Source organism: Helianthus annuus, chromosome 13 (assembly GCF_002127325.2).
Source record: "Helianthus annuus cultivar XRQ/B chromosome 13, HanXRQr2.0-SUNRISE, whole genome shotgun sequence".
NCBI lineage: Eukaryota > Viridiplantae > Streptophyta > Magnoliopsida > Asterales > Asteraceae > Helianthus > Helianthus annuus.
Window position 1 is genome coordinate 94852648 of NC_035445.2, and position 9364 is coordinate 94862011.

General features: G+C 32.4%; 2 long non-coding RNA genes across 3 annotated transcripts; one reads left to right on the forward strand and one right to left on the reverse strand.

Annotated features, from left to right (window-relative positions):
- Nucleotides 1-5362: 5362 nt before the first annotated feature.
- Nucleotides 5363-7104, forward strand: LOC110883686. Of its 2 annotated transcripts, none has more exons than XR_002560560.2 (4): nt 5363-5431; nt 6001-6152; nt 6761-6853; nt 7045-7104. It is a non-coding gene; the product is annotated as an uncharacterized LOC110883686 (long non-coding RNA). The 2 variants fall into 2 exon arrangements; XR_004877540.1 differs by having other exon boundaries at nt 5368-5546.
- Nucleotides 7105-8614: 1510 nt separating this feature from the next.
- Nucleotides 8615-8982, reverse strand: LOC110883687. Its single transcript, XR_002560561.2, has 3 exons — nt 8905-8982; nt 8789-8819; nt 8615-8672 (listed from the first exon to the last, which is right to left on the reverse strand). It is a non-coding gene; the product is annotated as an uncharacterized LOC110883687 (long non-coding RNA).
- Nucleotides 8983-9364: the final 382 nt, after the last annotated feature.

Here is a 9364-nt window from a genome sequence, read left to right on the forward strand (position 1 = left end):
TGCTGCGGTGATGCTCCATTGAAGATGGTTCGGTGACTGTTGGGTTTGTTTTAAGGATAAAGAAGTGGATGTGAATATGAAGTGTGTGTTTGTTTGTTTAGGAAGAATACAGCCCTTGGATCATGTTTTCATCAAGGGTCAAGAGTTAATGTTTAGTACATCACACGGATCGACCTATTACCAGCGACGCCAATAGCAGCGACGTGGTGCAATAGGGGCGACTGGTGATGTCGTCGTCGCTATTGCACAGCGTCATCGGTACGTTTTCTTGTAGTGTATGAAGATGTATGTTGAAATAATCTTGACCCATATGCTAAGCGAGTGATGTTGGATTTGCAAGTTAACATATTTGTTAGAGTTTGTTTGTCAATGGAAAGAAAGCAAAACATGGTAAATCCTATGGGCGAAGATGAGTGCTTCATAACTCTTGTTGATAAAATTTACATCTTCAAAAAATTATATATATAATGGTTTGATTAATGATTATTGGGAAATTAGTGTACTAATATGGACACTTGAGATATGTACTAATGATACGCCCCGCATGCGGTATGCGCATATAATGTACATGTGTGTGGGCCCTCGGGGGCAAAAGTGAAAGTGCACTAATTTTAACGTTATTTTACTAATTTCGTGAAAATAACTTTAAAAAGCGAGGGACGGTTAATCATGCATCATGTGGTGGCGTTGATAGCCGAAAGACAAGGGGGTACATGCACTAATCAGCTTTTGTTCCAATTGTTGAGTGTTATGTGCCTTATGTCCAAGGCTTGATGCAAAACTACTATTGGAAGCAGCCTCTCATTCTTATGGGGCAGAGGTAAGGCTGTCTACATCTTACCCTTCTCAGAGTCTACCTTAGCTTTGCTATTGGTAGAATTTACTGGGTATGACAATGATGATGGAGATATGTACTAATGAAGGGATGAAGTTATATAGTTTAGCATTGAGGTTACATACAAGGTAGATATGAAAACAACAATTGAAGCTAGCAAGATGGTGATCTATGTTATTATGGATTTTCAATAAGATGGTGATATGAAAATAACATTGAGGTTACATACAAGGTAGATATGAAAATAACAACTGAAGCTAGCAAGATGGTGATCTATGTTATTATGGATTTTCAATAAGATGGTGATCTATGTTATTATGGATTTATGAGTATGTTACATAATGCTACTCTATTGAGTTTAACGTAGACTAGCAATTAAGGATCAAATTGTTAAGAGGTAATTGCTTCTTGTGGGTAAACAGATGGATATCGAAAGGTGCCAACTGGTCGAGCTAACTCTTGTACGATGGAAAATATAAACATGTATGTGGAAAATATAATTGCGCTTGATACGAGGGTAAAAATCCTCATGTGTGAAAAGAATCAAACTAATAATCAAGAAATTAGGTACTAATGAGGGTAAAATCCTCATGTATAATTGGTCTATAACAAGTAATTAGAAGAAATTAAACAAACCTGGAGCCCGAATTGAAATTGCAAAATTGTGATGAAACCTAGATTAATATCTGAATCGTATGAGAACTATAAACCTATTTGCGGGTTATTCGGAATGATTTATCGGATTAGACATAGATAAAGCCATCTATAATTAATCCCAAACAATTATTAATTAGAAAATTAATAATTAAAAACAAGGCCCGAATAACGTTCGTGTTACGGCACTCCTACGTCACCTAACTCGATTAATTACCGACGTTGTTATCCCGATCAACAAGTTAATCCAATACCCTAAAATCCGTTAGTAACACTAAAATTCAGTTTATTTGTTTTTGAGTTTGTCAATGAAATTACCATGCCATTTTTATATGGTATATTTTTTATGGACACCATTTGTTGTTAAAAGTAAGAGAGTTCAATTAATCAAATTTCTAGATACTCAAGAAATTCAAATTAATGAAACTTTAAAAATTTAGATCTGAATTTAATTAAAAATTGATTTGAATTTGAAATTTGTACAAATTTATTCATTCCAATAAAGGGAAAGGTTATAAATCAATTACACACGTAGATACATACAAATATAATATAATATAATATAATATAATATAATATAATATAATATAATATAATATAATATAATATAATATAATATAATATAATATAATATAATATAATATAATATAATATAATATAATATAATATAATATAATATAATATAATATAATATAATATAATATAATATAATATAATATAATATAATATAATATAATATAATATAATATAATATAATATAATATAATATAATATAATACAATATAATACAATAAAATACAATACAATACAATACAATACAATATAATATAATATAATATAATATAATATAATATAATATAATATAATATAATATAATATAATATAATATAATATAATATAATATAATATAATATAATATAATATAATATAATATAATATAATATAACATAACATAACATAACATAACATAACATAATATAATATAATATTGTATACTATAATATATTTGTAGAAGAAAATTAAAATACGGAATTGCATTTAAAACTTAAAATCCAAAATCCGTTACAAATTTGATTTAAAGAATTTGGAAGAGTATGATATACCTCTAGCCCAAAGCACTCGCTTTCATAGTGTCAACTTAGGGGAATGATCTACTAAAAAGTGGGTTATTTCTAAGTAAGATAAGAAAGATTTTGATGATGACATGCGGTACTTCTTATAAGAAAGAAGAAAGAGCACTTTGGTGCTAAAACATTTTTGGTCCTTTTAAGTAGGAGTGTAAATATGACATGTGCCACGCTTGTGTTTTCTCAAAAAATACAACAAAAAAAATCAGTACAAAAAAATCTAACATAAAAAATCAAGTACAAAAAATATAGCACAAAAAAATATAGTATAAAATATATAACACAAAAAAAAACCTTGTAAAAAAATTAAGCTCAAAATATTCAGCAAAAAAAATTAAGACAAAAAATTCAGCACAAAAGGTATAGCACAAAAATGTAGTACAAAAAATCAGCATAAAAAATGCCAACATAGAAATATAACACATTTTTTTAGGGTTATATTTTATATAGCGATATGGTACTCAAATTAAAGATAAAAAAGCTCGATTGGTGATTTTTTTATGAAAAAATAATATCGCATAAAAACATTATGAACATTTAAAAAATGAGGGTGCAATATGCATGTGGAAAGAGAAAGTCAATAAATATGATTTGTCGAAGATATCCTTAAACTCCTATTTTTTTTTCTACATTTTCATCTTAACCATTAATATGAAAAATGAAACGGTAAAATTCTTTCTCATCCTACTTAAGCAAAAAAAAACTTTTTATTTGATCTTAAAATTAAACAAGTAGATTCTCGAGTTAGTTGAGTTAATGGATTAGGCATATTCAATATTTCGATTGGAGTACATAGTTTAAGACGTGTTAATGTATTCTTACATTTTCCTTCTTCTAGGGATTTACGTACGTCCATTGCATCATGCATGCATGGGACCGGTAAGGATATACACCAAAATCAAATTTCTTTGAACTTCCTCAACTTGCCAAACTTGGATGTCATGTCCTCTTAAATTTTGTAGACATTGATTATACTTAAAAAAATTCTAAGATAAGTGTAGTTATTTCCTTTCCGCATAAACTTATGACTACTTTTATTGGAAAAATAAGTTGTTTCAACTACTTACAAACATTCGCGCAACAAGACAAAAAGGGTAGTTAAGCAATGAAAAAACATTACGACAAACATAGAATATGCATCACACCGTTCATTGTTATAACTATAACGACAACATAATTTCGAATGAATAAACTAAACCCCAAAAAAATTTAACCTAGCTAAGGGTGATATATCATCATCACCTCGATCGTATATCAAATAATTGTACAAATCTTATTAGATTTATCTGGACGCCTTTGCTATTCGTATCCGTTTGTTTTTGTTTGCATTAACGTTATCTTAATGTGTAGACGTTTTAAAGGGAGTGTACTTTATTTCTTGTCTCATTACTCTTTTGTTTTGACCTAATGTAGTTTACCCACAAATGTATGGTTGTTGGTTTGATTCTTCTAGTTATATAATATATTATCTGGATTATTTAGTAATCTAAGGTATATTATATTATCTTGATTATTTAGCGAGCAACCTCTTTATCTCCTTAAATAGGAGAAAACTTTGCCTTATCTCACCCTCACAAGACCCTATTAACACCTCTGCTCTAAGTGAGATTCTACTGGATACGTTCTATTAAGGGTTTTAAGGTATATAAATAAATGTTCAAACCCACACTAGAACTTCGGAGTAAAGACTTGGAAAAGAAAAAAAATCCTAATTGAAGAACTACAAAATTAAACCATAACTTGAAACCATTAGATGAATCAATAATTTTGAGATAGAAAAAACAAATTGGCCTAAAATTAGAACACGGGAAGAATTATTTCTTTCAATGACAACGATTTAGGAATTCTTGTTGAATGCATCAAGGTAAAAGGTATTATGCATTTATGCTTCTTCAATAACGTTTTTCCCATTGTTTTAATCGCACGATTCTAAATGTTATTGTTGAATTGCAATTTGGCACGAATTCTACTTCTCTCATGTGCTTTAATCGCCTTTGTTGAATCGCATGTGAAATACTTAAAACTATTATTGAATTGTGTCATGTAGGTCACTACATTGGTTTCTCAGTTCACTTTTAAATTTTTTTTCCAGCCCGTTTGGAAAGCGGATCGTGGAAGCAGACCAACTCCTCCATTAGGAAGGTGGTTGTGGTAGTGGATGATTTAGAAATGGTTGTGCTCCTCCATTGATCTCTTTAAGGTTCAGGTTGAGGAAAAGCGGTTGTCTAGTGCTGGTCAATGGCAATGGTGTCATTATGTGTGAATTAGTAACAATGTGCTGCATATTGATTGGTACCCTATGCATTGAGGTTTTTTTTTTTTTTTTTTTTGCTTTGTTTTGTTGTATTTTAATGTAGGGTTGAGATCCTGTACAAACAGTGCTAATTATAAGAACCGTAAGAACAGATCTGAACCATTGTTAATTTAAATCAAGGGTTGATATTGATTATAAATAAAACTCTTATAATTAAAAATTACTACTAACAAATTAGGGGTAATTTTGTAAAATTGCTAGTCATTTGACCATTTTCTATTAAATACAAATTCCACCAAGGTTTTTTAAGGTATTGTGTTTATACTCTCTCCTTAGCCTGCCGCGTGTGCTTTAACTTTCCACCTGTTTTTTCTGCCACGTTATATCCCACCACAATCTAATATTTAGTTTTATTTCCTCTTTACGCCTTTTAGAGAGAGAGAGCGGGTCAGGTGAGAAAGAAGTGGAGACACCGGCAGTGCACGACAAGCATGGAGCTCTTCCATGGAACCGAACGATGTCGGAAGAGGTGGAGCTAGGTTTCAGGGATTGGTCTCCGGTGTAATTCCTTTTATCTTGATTAAATTCTCCAACTTTAGGTTGAAATTTGGATCTCCACCATGGTATAAGTGACATGTTACAATTACTCACGGCGGCTAGGGTTTTTAAGATTCCAGTGAGTTCACTTTTATATCGGGTCATGCTCAAATTTGATTGTAGTGTTCAGATAGGGTTTGCTTGCTCATTGTGTTTTGTAGGTTGTTTTTGGTGAGTTACAGCAATCAAATCCAATCCCCTGTTAATGCTCCTCATCTTGCTGGTTCTTTTTTTTCAATTTGGATTTTTGTTTGGTTTGATTTGTTTAGTTTATATATTATTAAGAAGTTTTAGAGTTGTGGTTTATGAATTGATTGGTAAACTAAGGAATGGTGTTTGATTCTACAAGGTTAATAGAAGGGTGAGGGAAACACCAAAAAAAAAAAAAAAAAAACCCTTGGGGTTAAAGTGTTGAAAATTTAATGCATGGCAGATTAATCAAGTCAATGTCAAACAACTGATGGAAAACGTGAGTGAACTAGAGAAGTATGTGTATGGAAGCTAAAATAATTGCAACTAATGTTTTTCATCAGGTATTATGTGATGTTATGTAACCAATGAACTGTGAACGTGAATATGTTACCACGAAGGAGATAGACGCCCCATGAATATGCCTTGATAATGATTCAATAAGGAGAACGAATGGTGGATAAGCTTGGACATGCTAAGATATTAATCACGTGAGGTATGTAATGTTTATTTTGTTAAACTTTGATGAATGTAAACTTGGAAGAGAACAGACTTAGCGCAATCAAGTGACCTGTTAGGTTGGACATGTTTTCAATGGGTTCCATATGGTTTTAGTTAATGTGTAGGTTGGACATGTTTTCAATGGGTTCCATATGGTTTGAAATTCTTGGTTGATATTAAATGTTGTATACTAAATGGTTTGGTGCATAAAAGAGAAAAACGGCTCGAAATACGTGCAGTGGTGTATTATTCAAAAGTCTACATGTCATATAAAAATAAGGGGACTGAATACGCCATGTTATGCTAGGTGCCTAGATGGTTTAGGTAACAATTTTTTTTCATTTATCCTTTTCAAGTATGTTTTGATTATTCACGCATTTAGCTTTGCTAACTACTTTGTTTGCATATACTCTCCGGACTAATGGGAGAATCATGATTGAATCTTGAGATGGAACTATTCAATTTAAGACCACTATTGTGCTATGTCGAATATAGTGTTTTGACTTAATTAGGAGGCTAATATGGTTCTTTGCTATAACTTGGTGATGTAAACTTTATGCTTTGAGGTCCAATTGAATACATCGATTTTAATTGTTGTGATAGGATTCAGGTTACTTTGATGGGGAACCATTGAGTATGGCAGAAGTATGATGGATGTTCACAAAATGAGCCATGTTTTGAATGCTATCATATGGGGTACTAAACTATTGATTACTTCATCAGAGCATATTCACAACCCAATGTTCTTTGGGGACATGTATATCAAATAATAATTATTGTTACTATAATATAATATAATAATATTAAATTTGCAACATAATGAACTATAATATGGTTGGGAAATTAAAGGTTTGTGTATCTAAATGTTTAATAACATTGTGGTGCAGGAAGGTGATGAGGACTCTAATCACAACTATTGGGAGCTGGCAGAAGACATGAGTACACCATGGACAGCTTATAAACTGGATACTGAACACTCGGGTTTAGAAGGGATATAAAACGTTGTCTTTTTATGCCATCGTATAATAAACCTAATCGTAATCGAGTTACTTACCTTTCTATGCCGAATTTTATTTGGTTGTTCATTGTATAGTAAAACAATTCAGAATCAAAGTACATAAGTTTCTACGCCGTCGCAACGCGCGACGGGTAAAAATCTAGTTAAACTCAAATCTCTATTTTATAGCATCAACTAGAAGTGTTTGACAAATAGATTCTCGATTTACTTGAGTTAATGGATAAGGCATATAAAATATTTGAAATTTTATTTGATTCAGAAATTCTTATTTGAATTTTGCCCAATTTCAAATCGGTTCTTTTTTTTTTTTTTTTTTTTTTTTTTTTTTGACAAATGGGTTCTATAGTTTCATTAGCCAAATTCACAATTGGAACTCGACTAAGTTCTTCTAGTTCAATTGGAATATTAAACATGTCCTCTCAATCAAAAAGTTAACAAAATGATGATAATAATTTGCAAAACAAAGTATAACATGTCCATGAATTTTATTTAATCAACAAGATACAAGTACACAAAGTCTCTTAGATAAAAGGGTAAATTACATTTTAGTCTCTATGTTTTAGTGGTTTTAAACCACTTGAGTTCAAAATTAAAATGTTTAAAGCTCTGAGTCCCTATAGCCACTTTTCTTAACCATTTGAGTTCAAATTTCTAACACAGTTAGAATTCTGTTGTTATGTTTTGTTAAATGACCAAATTACTCCTATAATTAAAAAAATAAAAAAACTAATTTATTTAGATTTCCCACCATCTACACTACACCACCAAAACAAACAGTAGATTTCTAGCATTGCGTCCTTTTCTTAATTTCTAGATCTTGCAGATTTCCGCAGGGTGATTGGTGTAACGCTGCTTCCAGGTACAGGTGCGGAAGCCTCTTCTGATCCAGAAAATACGATATCAGCAGCAGCAAGTAACACATCTGCAGTGGTAGGTTCACGATCCAAACGCTCAGAAACAACATCTGAAAGAAACAAAATCAATATTTCAAACGTAATTAAGGTTATGCTTAATTAAAAGGTGCATTTGTTTGTATTCAAAAGCAAAACCTAATAAAACAAAACTGCTTGTAACTTACCAAAAGTTAAACGCCTTTTCTCTAGATTCTAACTTTTTGCCAACTATCTGATTTCAAGAAGAAAACACTGTTAAAAAAATGCATACCTTTTTTATGCAATATAAGCTACATAGTAGAGCAGAAACAGAAGAATGACCTCAGAGGAGGATGAAGTGATCTTAGACTGTGGGGTATGGTGGGGCTTGAGTTGGGAGCTGGGGTTTGGGGCATGAGTTGACACATAGCCATTGAGAGCCTGCCATGTCACCTTGCTAGCCCGCCCCACGCCCGGCTTCAAACCCACGAAAAAGGGGCCACGCCCAAACCCATGCCCACCCGGGGTGGTGGCTTGGGCGTTTTCAGCCCACCCACGCCCAAACCCCCGCCCCATACCCCGCAGTCTTAGCAGATATAATCACAACTTGATAACGCCCTTCACCCTAAACACGAGTATAAGCTACGGTTAGAGAACTGTAAATAAGAACGAGATCAACGACATGATACGAGATAGGCAACAGGATGCAAATGACGAATAGATCTGATGTTCAAGAATTACCGACTCTGTCGGTGCAATTGCTTCCATGATGCTGCCACGCAGAACAAGTTATTAAGTTTATATTCAGCATATATATATCACATCAGAAAACAAGACTAACAAAAGCATAATGTTACCCGAAATCCTTTGAACAGTCAACCTGTGATGATACCATAAGTCGGATCCAACCTGCAATTGTGATGAAGATTGTGGCGGTTGATGAAGGTAGATCGTGACCATCAGGAAGCTGCTGGTGGTGGTTTTCAGATGATTTCGAGATAGTGAAAATGGGGGTATTTATAGAGTGTCAATATCTGGGGTTTAGGTGGAGTAAAGGCAGCAATCAAGATATTTTATTTTAAGATAATATAGTTTTTTTTTAACGGCTAATTTCTTTAAGTCCCTGTCGTCTGTGGGACTTGAACCCAAGACATTTCCCTTCCCAATCTAGGTGTTTTAAAGGCTTTGTTTTTGCCAATGGACCACCACCCCATTGGTTTTAAGATAATATACTTGAATGTATGTCTTTCTCACCTCTCTTTCTTAATAGATAATTATATTAAATAAGGGAATATATTATTTACCATAATAATACTG